The sequence below is a fragment of the Callithrix jacchus genome, chromosome X (genome assembly GCF_049354715.1).
Source record: "Callithrix jacchus isolate 240 chromosome X, calJac240_pri, whole genome shotgun sequence".
NCBI classification, from domain to species: domain Eukaryota; kingdom Metazoa; phylum Chordata; class Mammalia; order Primates; family Cebidae; genus Callithrix; species Callithrix jacchus.
In genome coordinates this window covers 47,874,000-47,896,789 of record NC_133524.1, presented here as the reverse complement: position 1 = coordinate 47,896,789, position 22,790 = coordinate 47,874,000, and the positions used below count along the sequence as shown (strand labels likewise).

The 22,790-nt window shown below is 42.8% G+C and overlaps 1 protein-coding gene across 5 annotated transcripts in view; it reads right to left on the bottom strand.

Moving 5' to 3' along the window:
* Window positions 1-22,327, bottom strand: part of JADE3 (jade family PHD finger 3) — a 160,422-nt gene extending 138,095 nt beyond the window's left edge. Inside the window, exons 1-2 of one of the 5 annotated variants that reach the window (XM_035287811.2) lie at window positions 22,288-22,327; window positions 8,937-9,024 (exon numbers count right to left, since the gene is read on the bottom strand). The gene's annotated coding sequence lies outside the window, so the exon portion shown is untranslated. Of the gene's footprint in view, window positions 1-8,936; window positions 9,025-10,379; window positions 10,508-21,908; window positions 22,208-22,287 lie in introns of those variants that run through there. The other 4 variants (XM_035287808.2, XM_078363527.1, XM_035287812.3 and 1 more) reach the window with 4 other exon arrangements.
* Between the last annotated feature and the right edge of the window lie 463 nt (window positions 22,328-22,790).

Genomic DNA, 22,790 nt, shown 5'->3' with positions numbered 1-22,790 from the left:
AGTAAGTGATTGACATTAAGAACCAGTGGAGCTAGTTTTTATAAGGGAAAGGGGGAACATGGGGATACGCAGGGCCAAGCACAGTGCCCACAACACAATGGCCATTAGCTGTATTTGTTGATTTGATTATGATGTTCAGTGGTATGAAAAGTATTAAAATCTGTTAGAGAAAAAAAGGCTATACATGAGCTACAGTATATTTTCCCAAAGCTATTAGATTCTTGAGGCAGCTGATAGTTTATCAATTTTTATTGCTACAATACAGTTATTTTATGGCCATTACTAAAAAAGGCAGATTATAGAAATAGTGTTTAACAAGAAAGGCCCTGTGTGAGTCTGTTTGCTGTGGATCTCCTAAAACAATGTCATCCTCTCAGCTTATAGACACAGAACAGTAACATGATAGGAAGGAACATCAGTTTCTCATTTTGTGAGAGAAGTCCCAGAAAGTCTTTCTGCAGTATTCTTGAGTACCTGCAGAGGTATCCAAAATTATTCCTGTGAAGACCTCTTCAGGTACTAGCATGATCACAAAGTTATTTCAAGGTGCTGGTACAGCATCAAAACCAATAGTCAGTAATGGATTTCACGGACTGTGTACAGGATGGGTCATGACCCACAGGCAATGTTATAGAATGTTTGGGTGTCAAAATACAGTTTTCAAAATTAAAAACATGACTCATACAGACTGTATATATGTCAAAGACATTTAACCCATTAGGGAACTAACAGGATTTAAAGCTTATTCAAAGAATATTAGAGAGTTGGTATCTATAGGCACTGAAAGAATGCTCCAATAAAATTGCTAAATCAGGTAGAAAAGTGGTTATGCCCTATAGGCAAGTTAATCTGTAGCTTTTAGTATACTTTCTTCTGCCAAACAGAAAGCTTTACATCTCTACCAGACAAAAATCTATAAGTTAACATGTTGCTTGAAAAGGTCTTGACTCTAATCATTAGTGAACAGTGAGCCAAAGAAAGATGCAATCCCCTAGAGAACTAAATAATTCTTGGGTGGGCCTGTCAGCCAATGCTCCAATATGACACTGAAAGGATATTCAGACATCCCTTTGCTTTAAGTAATTTCTATTAACAGGAGGCTAATGGTTTATTTTGTATCTAAGTTTTTAAAAGTAAAGTTAAGGTCCCAGAGGGCGACCTTTTAGAACAGTGTGGTTGCTTATGTATTTTTACTTTACATAGAGATTCCAAGACAGTCATTTATTTACCTTTTAAACCAATCATAGAATCTTAGAAGTCAGCTCAGATCCAGCTCTCCCAGTACAAGAATGCTTTCTTTAGCAGCCTTGACTGGTTATCATGAAGCATTTGTATACAAGGAAGAAGGAAACTAATACTGAGTGCCTATTATGTGCAAGTTTATTTTCAAAGGGCCAAATTTATTTTCATACAGTAACATGTTACCTATATATTTAGCCACATTTATCAAATAAGTGAATTTCTTTAGCATAATTGCTTTGATTACACTTTTTAAAATTTATACGTAATTTACCCTTTTTAACGTACAGTTAAAGTTTTGACAAATGTATACTATTGTAATTACTACCACAAACTATATTAAAAAGTTCCATGCATAATTGTTTTTAAAATGTCAGTTAAACTACAGGTATTTATTGACTGATGTGTCTGGTAGTCACTGGTTAGTCTTTAAGTGGATATATGCCAGGGAGTGAGAAAAGGCAGAAGTAAAAGGTATTATGCCTGCTTCCAAAGAATTCCCATAGTTTAATCATTAAAGGCATGGTTTCACATACATGAACCAAGCACAAGAAGTAAGAAAACATAGGCAATCCACTAGGTAACCATCTGTATGAGATGTGGGCTATAGTCTTGACACTGCTACTAGGTGACTTTGAATACGCCATTTATTATTATTTCTTTTCTTTTTTTTTGAGACGGAGTTTCGCTCTTGTTACCCAGGCTGGAGTGCAATGGCGTGATCTCGGCTCACCGCAACCTCCGCCTCCTGGGTTCAGGCAATTCTCCCGCCTCAGCCTCCTGAGTAGCTGGGATTACAGGCACGTGCCACCATGCCCAGCTAATTTTTTGTATTTTTAGTAGAGACGGGGTTTCACCATGTTGACCAGGATGGTCTCGATCTGTTGACCTCGTGATCCACCCGCCTCGGCCTCCCAAAGTGCTGGGATTACAGGCTTGAGCCACCGTGCCCGGCCTATTATTATTTCTTATTTGGGCCTTCCTTTCCTCATTCATGACTAGAAGGGGTGTCTCAATCTCTAAGGTTCCTCCTAATTATAAGCATGTATGATTCAGATAGTGAGGGTTCAGAGCATGGCTGGCTAGAGGGCTGGGAAGTTGGGAAGAGCTTTATGGCACTGAGTGGTCAATGGGTTGACCCCACAGGGTTACAGAATGAGGCTAAGTAGGAGGCATCCAACAAGGAGCTGAGGTAGGGTGTAATGAACTGTCTGTCGTAGGGCTGTGATGGGAGCAAATGAATGGATGCTAGTCTAGTGGAGCAAAGAATAACTGCAAAGTGTTACTCTGGAAGAATGTGTTGAGGTGAAGCTCTGAACTTTCGTGAGAGCCAAGAGGACTGGGAAGTTCACTTGCCTATTAAGGAAAGAGAGGAGTGACACCACAATGACACTAATCCACAACAGTCTTTTACTGAAAATCTGCCATGGTCATGCCCTCTATGCTCTGGGTATATAGCAGTACAAACCCTGATCTTTCAGGTGTTTTTTTTTAGACAGAGTCTTGCTCTGTTGCCCAGGCTGGAGTGCAGTGGTACAATCTTAGCTCACTGCAACATCCGCTTCCTGGGTTCAAGCGATTCTCCTGCCTCAGCTTCCCGAGTAGCTGGGACTACAGGTGTGCGCCCCCATGCCTGGCTAATTTTTGTATTTAGTAGAGATGGTGTTTCACCATTTTGGCCAGGCTGGTCTCAAACTCCTGAACTTGTGATCCTCCTGCCCCAGCCTCCCAAAGTGCTGGAATTACAGATCTGAGCCACTGCGCCTGGTCCAGTTATTTATTGCTATGTAATTCACCCCAAAATTTAGTAGCTTAAAATAATAAACATTTGGCTGGGTGCGGTGGCTCATGTCTGTAATCCCAGCACTTTGGGAGGCCGAGGCAGGTGGATCATGAGGTCAGGAGTTCAAGATCAGCCTGGCCAAGATAGTGAAACCCTGTCTCTACTAAAAAATACAAAAAAATAATAATAATAATAACTAGCCGGGCATGGTGGCAGATGCCTGTAAACCCAGCTACTCAGGAGGCTGAGGCAGAGAACTGCTTGAACCTGGGAGGCAGAGGTTGCAGTGAGCCGAGATTGCACCACTGCACTCCAGCCTGGGTGACAGAGCGAGACTCCATCTCAAAATAATAATAACTATTTTATTAGCTCACAATTCTGGGGGTTAGCAATTTGGGCTAGGATCAGCTAGATCATTGTTCTGCTGGTCTTTTCTGGGGTCCCTCATATGATTACAGTCATCTGGCAATGTGACTAGGGCTGAATGTTCTAAGACAGCTTCACTCACATATCTGATGGCTGAGTGATGACTGGATTGATCTCTCCCTCTCCACACCATCTCTCTTCCTCCAGCAGGTTAGCTGGGGTGTCCTCATGTGGTTGCCTCAGGACAGAGAACAAGAGGGAAGCTACAAGTCTTCTTAAGACCTAGGCTCAGAAGTCATCTGGAGTTACTTGTGCCACATTTTACTGGCCAAAGCAAGTCACAAGGATAGCCCAGATTCAAGGAGTAGAGAAACAGACTCCACCTCTTGTTCGGAGGATCTGCAAAGTCACACTCTAAGTGTATATCCAGAGATGAAAGGACACTGTAGCCATTAAGTACTCTACCATACCATTTCATCTTGGTAAATGAGTGTTGAGCGCATTTAGTCCTATAGGGCTTCAGAGGTGGAAGAAACCACTTTGGTGAAAAGATGAGCTTTTCCCTGGGTCCTGAAGAACACACAGGATGAAACAAACCCAGAGCAATGTGGAGAACACTGAGGCAGAGGCAGACAGTCAGAATGACTCATGGTATGTTTAGACCCTAGTGAATACGTGCTTGGATAGAGTGGCTAGAGAAAAGTATTTGAGAGGAGTCAAGGATAGTGGGAAAGATTATGATTAAGTGTGAGGTACCTTGAATGTCAGGTTCTAGGGAGTACTTACTGTGGAGTGCAGTGCAGAGCCAGAGGTCAGTGGTAGCTTAGTGGTGAGGGTGGGGAACAAGGGTAGAGTGAAGAAGCCTTTCAAGTCTGCATCTTTATGGACAGCAGTCCAGAAGCTGAATTGAACTTGGAATATGGTGGCACAGAGATTATGGGAAGAAAGCAGCCTAGAGACAGTTACCCTAAAGGCAACTGTCTACATGGAGTCTCCTTAAGAGGCTAAAGGGCATAATTGGAACTCTTTCAAGAAAGTTTATTTAGAAGTCTAAAAAAGTTTCTTCTTGCATCTTAACTTTTCCAATCCATAAAGAAAGAAAAACAGTTTCTTCTGGATTTATATTAGTTATCCTAGAGAGAGCTCAATTTAAGCTCAACACACACATACACAAACAACTCTCTCCCGCATAACTTTCATGTGAAACAAGTAGGATACAGCTGTTTATAGTCAAAAGTTTTGTCTACATTTGAAAAGACAAGATTGCTGATGTTAACACTGTAAGTGGGCAAGGAATCATGGGGAAGGCTAGAAACCAAAATGGAGCCAGGGAAAAGCTGTCTGCAATCTATACTCTGAAGCTACACTTTACCCAGGCAGACTGTATAGTCACATTTTTTCACAATGGTAGCATGGCAAAGCAGCAGTTTTCTTTTGACAATCTGCAAAATGTATATTTCTTTTCTAAACTATCGTTTTTCACAGGAAGTATATGACCATTAGACCAGGATACATGCAGCTGGGCACAGTGGCTCACACTTGTAATCTCAGCACTTCGGGAGGCTGAGGCAAAAGGATCACTTGAGGCCAGGAATTTAAGACCAGCCTAAACAATACAGTGAGACCCTGACTCTACAAAAACAAACAAACAAACAACAAAAACAAAAAAGCATTTAATTAGCTAGGCAGGGTGGTGTGCATCTGTAGTCCTAGCTACAGGTGAGGTATAATGATTGCTTGAGCCCAGGAGTTTGAGGTTACAGTGAGCTATGAGAGCACCACTGTACTCTAGCCTAGGCGACAGAGTGAAATCCTGTCTTTAAAGAAAAAAACCAAAAACATGAATAAGAACATGCTATATATATTTTTTTACACAAAATGATAAATCAACATTTGGTTTGTTAATTGAATAGTAGGCAGCAAGTCTCCTTCAGGTATTTGTGGGAGATAAGATGCAGAGAACTTGAGGGTTTTCTATCACTGTCTAGCTGTATACCTGCAAGTCACGTGTATACAAATAGGTCACAGAATAAGAATGTATGGCATTAGGTGCCAAAGTGAATAGAAAAGACAGGACTTAACGAGAAAATATGTAGAAAAGGATGGCATCCAAAAGAGTAGAGTTGGGGGTAGTGGGAAATCTCTTGCTGAGACAGAATTTATAGGAATTTGGAAGAACTGGCCCAGGCAGGATTGGCAGGTCAAAGAGGAAAGGATATTCCTGCTGTGAGGAAAGGTTCCAGGTACATATGAGTGTTGGATTGTCAATGGTGCCAGGGAAGGAAGGCAGTGCAGAAACAGTCCAGAGATGACATCTCTAAGATTATGTGCTCGAGACTTCTTGTTCCACTCAGTTCTCCTAAAATCCCAGGTAAAGAAATGTCACAGTTGATGTACTGTGCCATGTGAAAACATTACAAAATGATGAACAGACAATAAAAGAACATTTAGGCTCCTTATTGCACATACTGAATTTCATCTATTGCCTGGTGAGTGAATGGGTAGTTTTCTGGGCATACATCATAAGATAGGGGAAAATTCTCCAGAGCAAAATGTATCCTCTCTGCCCTTGGTGCCCACTCAGACTGAGCCAGACCATACCAAGTGGCAGTTAATGCAAGAAAGGGTATCCACTGCATTTTCTAATGGTATAGTGCTCTAGGGAAAGACCTGAGTGAGAGCATGCTGAGTTTTTCTGTAATTCCGACCTCAATGCGTTTCTCAAAATTGGAGAAATTCAGCCAGGCGCGGTGGTTTCCACCTGTAATCCCAGCACTTTGGGAGGCTAAGGCAGGTGGATCTCTTGAGCTCAGGAGTTTGAGAGCAGCCTGGGCAATATAGTGAAACCCCATCTTTACAAAAAAAAAAAAATTAGCTGGGTGTAGTGGTGCATGCCTATAGTCTCTACTACTTGGGAGACTGAGGTAGGAGGATCCCTTGAGCCTGGGAGGCGGAGGTGAGCCAAGATCGTGCCACTGCACTCCAGCATGGGCAATAGAGTGAGACCCTGTCTCAAAGAAAAAAAAAAGAGGGATTTCCTGTAAAAAGATATGTTTTAAGATAAAATTTGAGAAATCACAGATGGCTAATATCATGGAAACTCCAAGAAATCAGGCCTTGTCAGCATCCTCAACAGTTAGTTTTGTTTTTTTTTTTTTAAAAAAAAAAGCATAAAAATAAAATTTAGTGATTATACAAGGTATCTGTTTTGTGGGTAGGTACTCAGGTTTATACAATTGAAGAGTGCCTAGGTTGAGACTCAGTATATAATATAGCAAGCATTCAATAAGTGTTCACTGATTCTGAGCTACTTTTTGCAGCTTCTTACATGCAATATAGCAATGTACTCAATTTTTGGTGAATATGATTCTTCAATGTTGAGAGGGCAAGTCAAACCACCAAAATTGGGCATCTGGTCCAACCTTTGGACGTTATACAAGACTCTCATACATCTATGTTCCTAAACCTTTTCACCACTGAAGACTTCTAAAATTTTCCCCACAGACAGCATATTTTGAAGGCTTGCCTACCAAACACACCACACTTATAGATTACTTAATTTCTCCACTTTAATTCATCAAAGATGAATGTTTCTCACAAAAAAGATTCTATTAAACATGAGATATTTAATATGTCATACATTGCTCAGCATTTTGTCCTTAATATATCATTTATTCCACACAACACTACCAGTGGTTAACTTCATTTTACAAATGAGGAAACTGAGACACAAAGAGGTTAAACTCACTCAAAGTTGCACAGCTAGTAAAAAGAAAAAGCAGGATTCAAACTTGGGTCTCTGCTACTCTATCCATTCTAGCATTCAAACTCTAGCTAACAGGTTTTACCATGAATGGTAGTATAATTCTCACAATCTTACTCCCAGGTATTTACTCTAGAGAAATGCAACCTTATAAGCACACAAATACATGTATATGAATTTTTATAACAGCTATATTCAATCACCAAAAACTGGAAACAACTCAAATACCCTCCATTGGTGAATGATTAAACAAGCTATGGTTTATTTGGACAATGGAATACTACTCAGCAATAAAAAGGAACAAACCCTTGATATACACAACTTGAATGAATATCAAAAGTATTACCCTGAAAGAGAAAAACAAGACTCAAAATATTACATACAGTTTGACTCCATTTATGTGATATTCTCAAAATGACAAAATTGTAGTGATAGAACACAGATTAGTGGCTACCAGAGGTTAGGGTGGAAAGAGAGTATGATTAAAGAGTCAGCACAAAGGAATTTTTTGGGGCAATGGAACTGTTCTGCACCTTGATTGTGGTGGATTGTGGTGGTGGTTGAACTGATCTATATATGTGTTAAAAATCCACAGAACTGGGTCAGGCATGGTGGCTCACGCTTGTAATCCCAGCACTTTGGGAGGCCAACGTGGGAGGATCACTAGAGCCCAGGAGTTCGAGACCAGCCTAGGCAACACAGTGAGACCTCATCTCTACAAAAAAACTAAAAAATTAGCTGGGTGTGGTGATGTATGCCTGTAGACCTAGCTATTTAGGAGGCTGAGGTGGGAGGATTTCTTGAGCCCAGGAGTTCAAGGCTACAGTGAGCCACAACTGTCACACTCCACCTTGGACAACAAAGTGACACCTTGTCTTAAAAAAATCCACAGAACTATACATAACCCCCAAAACATCCATCCTACTGTACAATTTTTTTAGGTCAATAGGCCAGGTGCAGTGGCTCAGGTCTATAATCCCAGCACTTTGGGAGGCTGAGACAGGAAGACTACTTGAGCCCAGGAGTTCAAAACCAGCCTGGGCAACATAGTAAGGTCCCATCTCTTAAAAACAACTTTAAAAATTAGCTTGGCATAATGGTGCACACCTTTAGTCCTAGCTACTCAGTAGGCTGAGGTGGGAGGAACACTTGAGCCCAGGAGTTTGAGGCCACAGTTAGCTATGATAGTGCTAGTGCACTCCAGCCTGGGTGATGGGAGTGAGACCCTGACTCTCAAAAAAAAAAAAAAAGTCAATAGGTCATTGTTTTGGCCAGTACTAATTTCTGTGTTTCCCATTTACTACAACACTTCTGCTAACCACTAATAATAGGATTTAAAAATTAAGATAGCTATACTGTAAGGTGAAACAAAGAACCATTATCAGGCCATACATCCCCACTGAATGACAGCCACCTCTTTAAGCATTCCTTAAAAGTTAAATTTGAGAGCTTATTCCCTTAAAATAAAAGTATTTTACTAAATTATTAGATGGCATAACATTTCACATAATGATTTGTACAAACAGAAACAGTAATCAAAATTAACCCTGGGAAGGAGAATGTCAAGAACATTGATAGGATGAGAATATCAAGAACAACCATGGCTCTTTCTACAATTTTTCAGTTTTTGCTAGGATGCACTCATGTATCATTAGTATAAAAACAAAATTCTTAAAAGAATAAAAAATCCTTCTAGATTGAAATGGAGATATTTTGCAAGTTGTAATATCCTTCCCTCCATGGGGTTTCCACTGCCCTTGGGGACCCCTTGGTTATTCCACTTACCAAGTCAGGTTTGTATTCTACTCAATACCTAGTGCCTTACTCATAGCACAGTGAGCACTCAACAAATGTCTGCTGAAGCGAACGGCACCTGGCAATATGGAGAACAAAATGACAAAAACATGGTCACTAACAAAATCTATAATCTAAATAGATAAAATTATGCTCTAATTTTGAGTCATGCAAATTACTGAGTGCTAATGACATATTCAAAAACAACAAAGGCATACATTGAATTAAGTGAGCAAGACAAACATATAACGTAAGTTGTGTAGAGGTATTTTAAGCTTAAAACAGAAACCAAACTAGAATCAATTATTCTGGCTCCCTAGCCATAAAACCATAAAATTCAAGAGAGTGAGAAAAATAAAAATAAAGGAAAACTAACCTGTACTAAGTTTCTATGTGCTATGCACTGCATTAGACATTTATATAGATTAAAACTTTCAGGTTTCAGCTTGGGCATACAAAGCACTGGGAAGCTATCATCTCCACTTTCACAACAAGAAAAATGCTAGACACACTGAAAAGCAATTACTTTTCTTCAACATATGAGATAATTGAGGTCCTAGGACAAACCACTATCCCACAATCCCAATATATGGAAAGACACATACCCACAGGAAGATACAGGATCCGAGCATACAAACTTCTAGGAAGACCAAACTAGAGGTTCTGACAAATTACTGGAGTATGAACAGGTATGAGAGTGTGAAGCCTGTAAGAGGTTCCTACACTCATACAAGCTTCTCCTACAGGAATTCCACCAGACTCTCACAGGGAAGATAAGGGGAAAATCTCGGAAAAAGCTCCTACCATGGTGCTGGCTGGCTGGCTGAAGAAAACAGTCCCTTTATCACTCAAGGTTGCACAGCTAGCAACCTTGTATCAAACTGCAATACAGAACAAAAACTCTTAGTCTTCAGGGGGAAAGACTTGAAACCCATGGTTGGAGAACACTGGTGGATACCCACTGTAGCTAGGGTAAATGAACATGGGAAAAATAAAAGCTCCAGTCCAGGAGGAAGAAAAGGAAATCTTGCCAAGGACACACTCAAGACCCAGGTTCCAGTACCTATCTGTCTAAGTAAGGTTTAATCAGATCATCAGAGAACTCACTCCTCCACCACTACCACTTGGCAAACCAGCTCCATGGTTAATAACAATAGAATACAACTGGGAGAGCTGTTAAAGATAGCTCTTGGGAAGCAGCACAAAGTAAAAACCCAAAGCGAAACAAGAGTCGAAATGAATGTATCACTAGAGAATTCAGAAATCTCTGGTGCCTGGTTGAGCATAGTAGCTCATGTCTGTAATCTCAGCACTTTGGGAGGCCAAGGCAGGAGGATTGCTTGAACCTAGAAATTCAAGACCAGACTAGGCAACATAGGGAACCTCATCTCTACAAAAAACATTTAAAAATTGGCTGGGCATAGCAGCATGCACCTGTGGTCCCAGATACTCAGGAGGCTGAGGTTGGAGGATTGCTTGAGCCCAGAAGGTTGAGAGGCTGAGGCTGCAGTGAGCCATGATTGTGTCACTGTACTCCAGCTTGGGTGACAGAGCAAGACCCTGTCTCAAAAAAGAGGAAAGGAAGGAAAGAAAGGAAAGGAAAGGAAGGAAAGGAAAGGAAGGGAGGGAGGCAGGAAAGGAAGAGAGGGAGGGAGGGAAGGAAAGGAAGGGAGGGAGGGAGGGAAGGAAAGGAAGGAAAGAAAGAAAAAGAAAGAAAGAAAGTCAGTCAATCTCTATACCTATAGCAAAACAAAACAAAACCAACATCAAACAGGTCAACTCTTGCTGGGCATGGTGGCTCACACCTGTAATCCCAGCACTTTGGGAGGTCAAGGCAGACAGATCACTTGTACCCAGAAGTTTGAGACCTAGTCTGGGAAACATGGTGAAACCCCATCTCTACAAAAGATATTAAAAATCAGCTGGACATGGTGAAGCACACCTATAGTCCCAGCTACTTGGGAGGCTGAGATGGGAGGATCACTTGAGCCCAGGAGGTCAAGGCTGCAGTGAGCCATGATCATACCACTGCACTCCAGCCTGGGTGACAGAGTGAGACCCTGTCTCAAAAACAAAAACACAAAAACAAGAAAACACAAGCCAACTCCTGATCAGATTAACACAAATCCCCATAAACACGTTCTTCTCCAAACATATCAAATATTTACTTAAGTGTCTCCTGTCCATGTTCAACTTTCAGCATAGTTAGGAGGCATAACAAAAGGTAAGAAAACACTCCAAGTGACAAAAGAATCATTATATCCAGACTCAATAAATGCAGATGTTGAGACTATCAGAAACAAAATATAAAAGAACTATGATTAATATCTTAAAGGCTCTAATGTAAAAAGTAGACAATATGCAAGACCAGACAGATGATGTCAGCAAAGAGATAGAAACTATAAAAAGAGAATAAAATCCTGCCGTTTGCAGTGGCATGGATGAATCTGGAAGACACTGTGATAAGTGAAATAAGCTAGGTGCAGAAAGACAAATACCACATGATCTTACTTTTACGTAGAATACAAAAACGTTGATCTCATAGAAGTACAGAATAAAATAGCGGTTACCAGAGGATGGGGAGGGCAAAAGGAAGATGGGAAGAGTTGGTCAGTTAGATAGGAACAATAAGTTCTAGTGCTCTATTACATAGTAGTATGATTATAGCTAATTACAATGTTTTGTATATTTCAAGTTTGCTTAGAAAAGATGATTGGAAATGTTAGCACTACAAAGAAATTATAAATGTTTAAGGTGATGGATATGTCAACTAAACGAACAAAAAAGAATCAAAGGGAAATGCTAGAAATTAAAAAATACACACACAGTAAAACAGTGGGCTCAATAGTAGACTTGACACAGTGAAGGAAAGAATCAGTGAGCCTGAAGATCAAACTTATTGGTCAGTCAACAAAAATTAAAAAGAGACAAATGAGTGAAAATACTGAAGAGCATTCAAGAACTGTGGGGCAATAATAAACAGTATAACACACTTATAACTAGAATCCCAAAAAGAGAAAAACAAGAACAGGATAGAAGAATTATTTGAAGAAATAATGGCTGAGAACTTTCCAAAATTAGTGACAGACAACAAACCATAGATTAGAGAACACAAAGCAGTATAAATATGAAAAGATTTTAAAAGCCACATTTAGGCATATTATTCAAGCTGTGGAAAACCAAAGACAAAAAGAATATCTTCAAAGTAGTCAGAGGAAAAAAGACATTAACTATGGAGGAACAAGGATAAGAATTACAGCAGCCTCAAACTAATGGAACAGAGAGCCAAACACCGCATGTTCTCACTCACAGGTGGGAGCTGAACACTGGGAACACATGGATGCAGGGAGAGGAGCATCACACACCAGGGCCTGTCGAGGCATAGGGGACTGCGAGAGGGATAGTATTGGAAGAGGTCGCTAATGTGGATGATGGGTTGATGTGTGCATCGGGCCACCAGGGCACATGTATACCTATGTGGCAGACCTGCATGTTCTGCACATGTATCCCAGAACTTAAGGCATTAAAAAAAAAAAAAAGAATTACAGCAGCCTTCTCATCAGAAACCATGTAAGCAAGGCAATGGTGGAGTACTATGTTGAAAGAGGAAAAAAACTGTTAACCCACAAAAGTGTCCTTTCAAAAGTGAAGCAAAATAAAAACATTCTCAGACAACCAAAAACAGAGAATTTACTGCCAGCAGATCTGCCCTCAAAAGACAGGCTAAAGGGAATTCTTCAGGCAGAAAACTGATCAAGGTAGGAAACTGGCTTACCATAAAGAAATGAAGAACATTGGAAAAGAAATAAATGAAGGCAGAGTATAATCTTTTCTGTTAAAACACTTGAAAAGCCAGTTTCCCAAACACCAGCTAAGGGCCAATCGTGCATGTCGGCCTTCTAAAGATTGCAGCCTCAGGCCTGCTATGTTAACTCTTTTCTGCACAGAGTATATTAAAAAAAAAAAAAAAAGTCCCACAACTAACATCATACTTGATGGTGAGAGATGGAATGCTTTCCAAGATTGGAACAATTTATCTCTTACCACTACAATTCTGAAAAAGTAGAAAAAAGCCAGGTCAGGTGCAGTGGCTCACGCCTATAATTCCAACACTTTGGGAGGCCAAAGCAGGAGGATCACTTGAGGCAGGAGTTCAAGACCAGCCTAGGGAACATAGCGAGACCTTATCTCCACACAAAAAAATATTTTTAAATAGCTGGGCATAGTGGCATGTGCCCATAGCCCCAGTATTCAGGAGATTGAGGCAGGAGGATCACTTGAGCCTGGGAGTTCAAGGCTGCATTGAGCTATGATGGGGCAACTGCACTGTAGCCTAAGTGACAGAGCAAGACCCTGTCTCTTAAAAAGCAAAAAAAGCCAGAGGTAGTGGCTCATGCCTGTAATTGCAGCACTTTGGGAGGCCAAGGTGGGAGGACTGCTTAAGGTCAGGAGTTTGAGACCAGCCTGGCCAATATAGTGAGACCCCATTTCTATTTTAAAAATTGTTTTTCATTAACTTAAAAATACCCTGAAAGAAAACTTTCAAAAAAGCCAGAATACGCATATTACCTGACTTCAAGACTATTTATAAAGCTATAGTAATCAAGACTGTGTGTTAATGGAGAAATGATAGATACATACATCAATGCAACAGAAAGCCCAGAAATAGAACCACAGAAGCACAGTCAACTGATTTTTGACACATATGCAAAGGCAATCCAATGGAGAAAGGACAGTCTTTTCAACAAGTGGTGCTGGGACAACTAGACATCCATACATGGAAGATGAACCTCAATACATACTCCACATTTCATGGAAGGAGAGAACATAAAGTGGTAGAACCACTTTGGAAGATAGTTTGGTAATTTCTGTCAGAGAAAAATCCACTAATCCCATTCCTACGTATTTACCCCAATAAACTGCAAACTGTGTCCACACAGAGATCTGTACACTAATGTGTACCACAGCTCTATTCATAACCACCAAAAAACTGGTAACAACCAAGTCACCCTTCAACAGGTGAATGAACAAACTGTGGTACATCCATACAATGGATATCCATTCCATGAAAAGGAACAGGCTATTCATTCACATAATATGGATGAATCCACTAAAAGACCGACCAAAAAAGGCTACATATTGTATGATTCCACTCACGTGACATTCTAAAAAAGGCAGAACTATAGTTAAAAATTCAGAAGTACACTATTGTAAGGCATTTCTGGGGGGGAAATTGGCTAAATGTTTTTTTTATCAGGGATAGTTCTGATCAGGTCAACTTGGATAGGCTTCACATTACTATATATTATCTCTTTAAAAAATGTATTTAACTTTTAAAATAAGAAAATATATTAACATTGCTTAAAATTCAAAAGGCATATATAAGAGTTTATGTAGTGAAAAGTCTTCCTCTCACCCTCTACCTGCTTGGTCATGCATGCTCTAAAACTATCAGCGCCTTCAATATCCTTGATTGACCCTTAGGATATTACCAATCTTTTGCTACTACAAGCAATACTCCAATTAATACTCAAATATTTGTTGAATAAATTCCTGGAAGTGTTTTTGGGGTCTAATGACGTGTATGTTTATAAATTTTGATTGCTCTTTAAAGACACTGACTTTTAAAATGTCAAAGATTTTTTTTTTTTTTTTTTTTTTTTTTTTGAGACAGAGTTTCACTCTTGTTACCCAGGCTGGAGTGCAATGGCGGGATCTCAGCTCACCACAACCTCCGCCTCCTGGGTTCAGGCAATTCTCCCGCCTCAGCCTCCTGAGTAGCTGGGATTAAAGGCACGTGCCACCATGCCCAGCTAATTTTTTGTATTTTTAGTAGAGACGAGGTTTCACCATGTTGACCAGGATGGTCTTGATCTCTTGACCTCGTGATCCACCCGTCTCGGCCTCCCCAAGTGCTTGGATTACAGGTGTGAGCCACTGCGCTGGGATTACAGGTGTGAGCCACCGCGCCCGGCAAAATGTCAGAGATTTTAAATTTTTATCCTAGGAGAAAAGAAGAAAAGCTAAAATTCTATCACCAGGCAATTTTCTGGAGCAATGTACATCTCTAAGACATACAAAATGAGCCTTGTATAGTTTCCCACACATACTTCCTAGGGTCCAGTTGCATTTTCATGTAACATACTTCAGGCCACAAGCTGTTGTAAAGCCTATTTCAGTTATGTGGAAAGTGTTACTTCTGAGATTTTCACAAGCAAAGGTCAAAGGCTGATGTCCCAGATTGGTAATTCCTGGCCACTCACTTCACAATACAATGCTGGATTTTTCACTGCAACCACAGTAAGATTTTTAAATCTTGACCAAATAAAACATATCTACAGAGAATCCCTTGTCCTTATTACCAATGCTCAAATAAGGATTTCCTCTCCTAGGTACAAATTATACATCACATAAAGATTCCAAGGAAAGACCACAAATGTTTCTTTCATCTCTTAGGTGGTAGTGGTTCCCAAATAACAGCCTTTTTGCTTGACCACAAAAAGTAGTACAATCTAACATGCTAGGGTTTTCGTGATAATGCCTGAATGGAAGGTTGAGGAAATCTAGGGACTACTTTGATAATAGCCACACAAGATCAGAAAGCAGTTAAGCCACTCACAAGAATATCTGCGTCCAAAACCACACTGTCTCCCTTTGGCTTCTTCCTAGAAAAACCATCACTCCATTCCAGTTGGTGGAAGAGGTGTTACTAATGGCACAATCGCATTACTTAGTCTCTAGAATACACTACATTCAGAAATGGGTGTTTAACAAAGATTTATCAAAAATTAAGAGCTTACATTATTAATTATTATGAATTATTGCAGTAATGGCCCCAAATTTTTTAACATCTCCCTGTATCCACACCTTTGAATGGTCACCTCCCACAATGACCCTGGACTTGGCCACAGAAGCACTTCCCCACTTTAGCTTATGGGACAATAACAAATGTGACACAGCAAACATTTGAAAAGTGCTTGTGCACTGGTGCTTGCTCTCACTTGCTACTCTTCATGACTTTGAGACCACCATGTTAATAAGTCCAGGCTAGCCAGCTGGAGGGCAGACCACATAGAGTGGAGAGAAACCATCCCAGCTTAGGGGCTCCTAGACCAACCAGCCTGCCAACCAGCAGATGTGTAAGCAGGGCTATCCCAGATCATCTAGCCACCAGCTAACCACCCTCCCCCAAAAAGCTAATTGACACAGGCTACTTAAAAGTAAATATGTTTGTGGCCTAGTACGTATGGGAAGGGGAATACAACACTGGTTTTCCTTCTGTGAGGTTTACTCTGTAGATAAGAAATAGTTTCAAACAGAAAAACTTCCAGTACCTGTATGAGAATAAATAAATATATAAGTATTGAAAAAATACTTAAGTCTTCCCAGATTCTAACAAATGTGCTGTCTGCCATCACAGATGGCACACACATGCAAAAAACAAAAAACATAAAAAATTTCCATTTAGTCACTGAAGTATCTTTATCATGATATATTTAAACCAAAGTCTTATACTCGACAGTTCCATTTCTAACACTGAACAACAACTCAGGTTTCCAGGAATTACATTTTCTCTCAATTCTACTTTTTCCCCATGTGACAGGGATCGGTATAAGCTGAAAGAGCTCCCTTAATGCAGCCTAAAAAGCATCAGCTATATGAGCCTAATTAAACCTCCTTCTAGAAGCATTCTGAAGGAACAGCTTCTTCCAGCATCATAGCAACTCTTTTTAGCCATGTTAATGGTAGTCAATAAAAACTGTTTAAGACCTACACATTTGGTCCAAAGATATTGCCTCTATTGGATCACAAGGTGGGACACTGAAGGGGAAATGACTTTCTTAAACTATTTTTGTTTAGGACTCACTATATGCTTTTCTGAATTAAACACACGCGCGCGCACACACACACACATACACACACAGAGACAGAGAGAAAGACAGAGACGGAGAGAGAGAGAGAGAGAGAGAGAGAGAGAGAGAGAGAGAGAGAGAGAGAGAGAGAGAGAAAGAGAGAGAGAGAGAGAGAGAGAGAGAGAAAACACCTCCCAGCAACCTCATAAAACACAAGCTTCTTAATGAGGTCCCGTAAGGCCCTGTCAATCTTCCCCTGCCTACCTCTTCTCTCTTTCCCCAGGTCCTAGCCAAACCTCTGTGGATCCTTTCCACATCTCTCTCCCACCCAGTGCCCTCACAATACCTGCTGCTATCCCTGCCCGGCAATCCCTTCTCTCTAACCTATACTTTGCTTATTCCTGCTCATTCTCAAGGCTCAGGGCACCATGCTGGTCTCCCTCACAGGGGCATTCTACCTCATACTTGCTGTGTGAGCTTGGGCAAGTTACCATTGCTTCACCTTCACACCTCAGAGAGAGATCCTCTGTTAGTTAAGCACTTAGCACTGTACTCGGCACACAAGAAATGTTTAAGAAATCATTGCTGCTATTGTTATTATCCTAGATGGTAATCTCCATCATAGCTCTCACTGCAATTAGATATTTACTTGCTGAAAAAACAGAAACACCCCCTCTTGGATCCCACCTTAATACCATTGCATGATTACTTTTCATGCAATTTCCCCATTTATTGCATTTTTGTAGAGTACGATGGAATGAATGTTTACAGAGCATCAATTAATTCTCACTACTACCCTCAGAGATATGGTTTGTCAAAGAAATTGAGGCATGGAGAAGTAAATGGCCAAGAGCAAGTAGTAGAGCTAGGATTGAATCCAAGTTGGTTGGCCTGAACTCGTTTTGGTATATAACACCAAAGGCTTCCCTAACTCATGAACCTTGTCATTTAAGAGTAGGCCTCAGAGAAGATAGATCTTCGTAGTTACATCCATCCCAAATGACTCCCAGAGATCTACTCCTCAGATCCTTAACCAGGATGGTGCTCCCCTCACTCCCTGTGAACCCCTTCAGCAGAGCCCTTGTCCCCCTGACTGTGAGAAGATGACTTAATTCCTTTCCACTGGAAGTTGAGCTGTAAAGGGGATGATTATCTTTCATCTCTTATACCCCTAGCAAACAGAAGGTATTCAATACATGTTTGCTGAATGAATTAAATGAAAATGTTGGAGAATATATTATTGCTGCAAAGTTGGTGAGTGGAGTGAATTTTCATTAACAATATTCAAGTTTGGCATAGTTAAGAACAAACTTGACAAGAATCGTGAGAAAAGTGGGGTTTATCTTAACCACTTTTACAACTGATAATGATTTCTAAATCTAGTCCTAGAGATTCTACACAGTTTACAAATGTGTGCTTCACAGCTATAGGTATACTTTGCTCTGCCTCTGGGGCCCTGCCTCACCACCACTGTTCTGCTATACCCAATGGCTGCACCCGAGCCACTGTTCTGGACAGAATGCCCTTGATAAGTAGCAATCTCTCAGTGATTACTAACAAATGGTTTGAAAGAAAGAACAAATAATACATCTCAGTGATTACTAACAAATGGTTTGGAAAAAGAAAAAGAACAAGTGATAAAGCAAATGAGAGCAAACTCTTAACAATTGGGAATATAGTGAGTTCTTTGTACTATTCTTGCAACATTTCATAATTATCAAAATAAATTTTTAAAATCTAGAAAAGAATGTGTCTCAGAAGATTCCAACACACAAAGTCTAGTGTATTGGCCATGCTGGTATCATATTTTCTTGTCAGCTGTCTCAAAAAAAAAGCACATTCTAGGCTCGGGTTTCCTTGACCATCAGCCAATGCCAAGGGAAAAGTAGCTCCTTGGGTAGCAAGGCACAGCCATGGTTCCTGGGTTGTGGCAAAGATTAAATTACTTGCTGCTTGTAAAGTACTGATGAGCTCATAGGTGTCAAAGCCCCCGTACTATTTCCCCACACCAGGACCTTTACTTTCCTCAGTCGGCTGCCTTCTAAGTTCTTACCTTCCTTTTCCCAAGCCTCGCTATGAAATCAGGCAAGTTTTTCCTGGGACCTTTTTTTTTTCTTACTTTCTCCCAAGAAAAGCACAGAGGCAGTTCTGATGGTAAGAGCTTTCTGCTATTGTCTATGGAAGAAGGCAAAAATAACCATGGGGGAGTCACAAAGATTCCAGAAAACAGAAAACTCAAAGTGGTAGTTATTTGGTCTGTAATGACCACTTACTTTCTAGTACCCGTTTATTCTTTCATCACTTCTACCCATTCATCCTAGATCCTCCCCACCACACAAACCAGAATGCTTCAGCTTTCCCAGCCACTGTAACTGGAACAACAGAAACCTGTGAGCCATTTAAGTGTCCCCATGTTAGGAGAGTGCCAGATGGGTGTCACCCAACACTCCTCACCTATATTGTGGAGCAAGTCAAGATCATAGTAAATTATACCTCAATGAGAGATTTTCTTAATGTGAGACAGCATATTACCTCTATCTTCTCGGCTCCTTTTGTGTAAGCTGCATGAGGAGGTTGGTGCATTATGTCCCATGATAATGTTCAACTTCATTTTTGGACTGTCTCTGTCTCTGATCAAGGTTTGTAAGAGCCCTCCATAATGCCATGTCTTTACTAACACCTGATGCCTCCTACCTCCCCCACCTCCTCCAAAACACTTGCCTAGTTCCAGCCAGACCTCAAAGTTGTGGGCAGAAAGAAGATGCTTTGTGTAGGTTAGGAAAAAAAAAATAGTTGCTATAGTTGGTGGAATACAAGAGAGGGAAAAGACAAGCATTATTAAAGGAGAGGACCATATTAAACCTACAATTCAACACCCTTTCTTCTTTAACTTTCACCAACCCACACTTCTCAGCTATGATGCCAGCCCTGCACCATCACCTGTCTTGCTCCTGGGAATCTCTCTTATGGTCCTAAAGGTGGGTCACAAACACTTCAGGGAGGAGTGGAAAGCCTTTTTCTACTTTTTTCTTCCTGTAACCAGATTCACATCGCATTGCCGAGGGCAAGCAATATGACTCAGAGAAGAGGGGAGAGAGAAAGTGTGAATTCTAGAGCCAGACTTGTACCCCTGAGTATTCCAGAATTGACTGAACAGAAAATGCAAGGCAACAATACTGGGTTAAAAGCTATTCTCTAGCAAACAAAAGCGTAAAGAAGAGCACAACTGCAGAAAAGGTGGCAATGATGGTGGGTTAACATCGATTGAGAGTTGAATACATGCTGGGCACTGAAACACTTCTCAGAGATCTCAGGTAATCCTTGAAGAGAGGGTATTATCCTTTTACAGTTTAAGTATTTAAGCTCAGAGCTCACTTTAAATGAAAGAGAAAATGATGTTATGAAGGTAGAATACTCCTAGGTTAAACGAAAAAGAAGAAAAAATCTATTTTCACTTATCCGAACAGTAATCACATGATGCTACAAAAGCATGAGAACCACATCACTCAAAGGGTGCAGAGGCCGGGATCCACATTCCCATTGTCTACAGATGTTTTGGAAGTATTAAACTAAGTAAAAGCACAATGCTTTGTTCAGACCGACTCCTCTCCTCTCTCAGCCCCACTCTTACCGGCTCCCAGCCTAGACTGACAAGAAGTGGCTGCAGGGAAAGTATTAAAGAGGCGAACCGGTCTGGGAAAGTGGATTCTGGGTTGCTTAAACTAAGCAAAGATGTTGTGCAACCAGTTTTTACCTAAATTACTTTTCATTACTTCCTAAGTTTAGAGAGCAGCAGTTCACTTTATCAGACCGAACACAGGGAATGAGGTCGCCTTTCCCTCCAGGCTACCACTGGAATCACCTTCCACACGGTTTTGACTTCTTACACAATCAGACGGCGGGAGGGAGCAATCTCATCCTCATAGATAAACGCATCTCACGGAGCGCACACGCACACACACACACAAACAACTCGCGCACATCTGAGGCCACGGATTTCCTTGCAACTCAAAGTCGGAGAAGCGGCCAAACAAGTTTCTTGCCAAATCCCCTAGTAGCTACATATGTCCCAGGGCTGCACAGCGATAAAAACTTTGAAACATGCCTCCAACATACCACCATTGTGGCCACTCACTCGAGATCCCGCCACTCCCTCCCCACAAATAATAAACTCAGGCTGCCCTGTGCAATTTAAAGCCAGACTCCACCGAACCACTGGCTCTGCTCTGAAAAGCGGGAGAAAAGACTGAAGGCTATCAAAAAAAAAAAAAAAAAAAAAAAAAAATCTACGGCCCCCGGGGAGGAGGGAATAAAACGAACTCGAAAGCTGGAGAAAAGTTAACTTTGCCGTGCCCAACGGTGGGAAAATTTCCCGAAAAACTAGCAAACCCTCACGATTTTCCCACCCCGGGACCGCCGGGCGCTCGGCGGCCACGGACCTGCAGTTCGAACAATGACGCCAGCGGGAGGGAAAGTTCGCCGGCCCGCGGGGCGCCCGCGCTCCCGCTCCCGCCGGGTGAGCACCCCGGGCTTCCCGGGTTACCTCGCCGCTCCCAGCACCGCTCGTCCTCCCCTCTCCAGGCACTCGGTTCTTTCCGCCCCCCAACATCTGAAACAGCCAGGGCGCGCCCTCGCTCCCTAGAGCATCCGACCCCTGGCGGCAGACAGAGCAGGTCCTCCCGCCTCGGGTCTGGCCCCGTCAGCCCCGGACCCAGGCAAAGGGCAGGGACAGAGGAGGGGGCGCCAGGAGGGGGCACCGGAGGAAAGAGCCGCAACAGTTATGGCGCTCAATTCCTGCCCGGTGTAGCCGGGAGCTGCAGCCGAGCTCGCGCGTCCGCCCCCGCCCCCCGCCACCAGGCACTGCCCGGGCCGGCAGAGGGGCCACTAGGCACTTTACCTCAGCCCACACACGCTCTCGGCCCCAAGGCGCCGGGGACGCCGGAGGCGACCACGATGTGGAACCAGAGCGACCCGAAGCGCGGCGAGGCCGGGCCGGGACTGTGCGCTCCGCGCCGCCCGCTTCCACTCCCGGAGGCCGCCGCTCCCGCCGCCCACCCGGCGCGACGCCCCCACCCTCGCCCGCGCCGCGTCCGGCCTCCGCGGCGCCTACCTTAGTGCAGCTGGCTCGCGGCTCCTGCACGGCTCCACGCCGCGGCCCGGCAATGTGCCGGGCGAGTCCAGTCAGAGTGGTAACCGCCCCCCTAACCGCTCGCTTTCTTCTCTTCCCTCCCTCGCACCTGCCCCTTAATCCCCTCCTCGCCCCCGCCCCCCGCCGGGGCCGCCCCCCACGCCTCAGCTCCCGCCCTCGGCCCTGGTCCGCCCGGCCCGTCAGGCCTCAGCGCTGGGCAGGCGGTTGGGCGGCGGCGGCGGCTGAGGCGGCGCGGAGCACTATTGTATTCCTGACACTGTGCGCTCCCACGCTCCGCCTCTTCCCTTTCCTTCCTCCCCCAACCTCTCCTCCCACCCACCGCCGGCCGCGCTCGCCCTACCGGAGCGGCTCCCAGCCGTCTGCCCGCCGCGCGTTCTTCTGGCGGGCTGAGCGCCGTCGCCACCCGCCGCCTCGACGCCCCGCCCACTCGCAGCTCCCGCACCCGCGGAGCAGGGTTCCAGGTGGGCTCCCCTCCGGTCCAGCTGGGCGCGCCACTGCCGAGACGCCCCAGCCCCGCCGAGCGCTAGAGAGGACGAGGTGCAGTTGCCTCGGCTGTGCTGAAATACAGACTAAGCTTTTCATGGCCCCTTCCAACTCTGAAGTTCCAAAGTGGGACTCTCATACATCAACTCGCGGCCGCTATTGATTTATGTCGCTTGTGCTTGAATTACCTGTAATAATAAAGCCAAGGTCGCTATTAACAGAATTCGTTTATTCAGTTGCCAGCACAGGTGGTTTGTGATGTTGTGTGGCTTTTTCCATGTGTCCACTGGTTAGGCTATAGCCCACAGTTATTCAATTGAATGCCAATCTAGGTGTTCTAGAGGTATTTTGCTGATGTAA